The sequence below is a fragment of the Arachis duranensis genome, chromosome 9 (assembly GCF_000817695.3).
Source record: "Arachis duranensis cultivar V14167 chromosome 9, aradu.V14167.gnm2.J7QH, whole genome shotgun sequence".
NCBI lineage: Eukaryota > Viridiplantae > Streptophyta > Magnoliopsida > Fabales > Fabaceae > Arachis > Arachis duranensis.
The window spans coordinates 12,879,267-12,880,665 of record NC_029780.3 but is presented as its reverse complement, the minus strand read 5'-3'; positions in this window follow the sequence as shown (position 1 = coordinate 12,880,665).

Here is a 1,399-nt window from a genome sequence, read left to right as displayed (position 1 = left end):
TATTATTATTATTATTATTATTAACTGCTATTATTTAGAATTTAATAATTATCATTTTTTTACAGACTAATAGAAATTTGTTGTCCAGAAAATTCGATCCACCTGATATCTTTAACGAGGTAACTGCAGTGGTACTAGAATTTATTGGGTTTCAACACGTTTCGCGAGTAGACGAAATAAAATGTCATTCTGCACTACTGAGTGCCTTGATGGAACGCTGGAAGCCGGAGATTCACACGTTTCATCTTCCGGTCGGTGACGCTGGAAGATGTGAGCTATATTCTTAATCTTCCGATTAGTGGAGAGGCCGTTACGGGTAGATCAGACAGCAGTCACCAGTTTTTGGTGGAGAACTGTATTGCAATATCACGTGTTGGGAAAGGTTAATATTGCATGGGTCCAGAAGTTATAATATACTCGCAAATTTGCAACACCTTCCATAATTTCAGCCTCAACTAACTCTATTTTTTGACACAGTTATCTGTCAAAAAAGCACACCACTAAAGATTTTATGCAAGAAAGAGTAAGAGGAGAAGTGAAGATGAAGATAAATGAAACTGTGGATTTAAATATTAGTGTACAAAATACAACCTGCGTTTTGGAATTTCAAAAAAGTTTCTGACACTAACAAAACACAACCTGTATTTTATGGGCTTAAAAAAAATTTTAAATTTTCTGGCTTAAAAAATACAACTTACGTTTAGCCTAAAATAAAATAAAAAAAATGAAAATGCCAAAACGTAACCTAAGTTTAGTGTATTTTAAAATTAAAAAAAAATAAACAAATACAAAACACAACTTGCGTTTTATATCTAACCCCTAGCAGTATAATTTTTTAGAACACGTCCATTTCATGGTTTAACACATTATTTGCTTTTCATAACAAAAAAAACAGCCTGTACTTAGATGTAACTTATCTTAAAGTAACAAATAAACGGAAAAAATAAACCAATATTCTAAATTTTGCAGTTTATATAAAAATAAGTGTTATTTAACAATTGAAGAGTTGTTTAAGGTTTAAAAAAAAAGAGCTGAACAACTTTTATCATTTAAAAAAATCCTGTTCAAGTCCCAATTTTCAAATATTGAGAGAAAAATAAAGTGAATTTTATACACACTAAATTCTTCAACAATATCACTTGTTGTAGAACTCTTTCATTATCAACTAGTATTTTCGCTTAAATTATTGAAGCATGTCTTTCGCTATCATTCGTCCAATGATTTTAGATTCACAAAAATAAATAAATAAATAATATATGATAAGACAAAAATGAATGAGAACGAAAATATATCTTTTAAATATTTTTTATTTTTTTAATTAATCTTTTAAAATATGATTTTACATCATATAAGATTTAATAAACATTTATTTTTAAATAATTTATTACTTAAATAAATC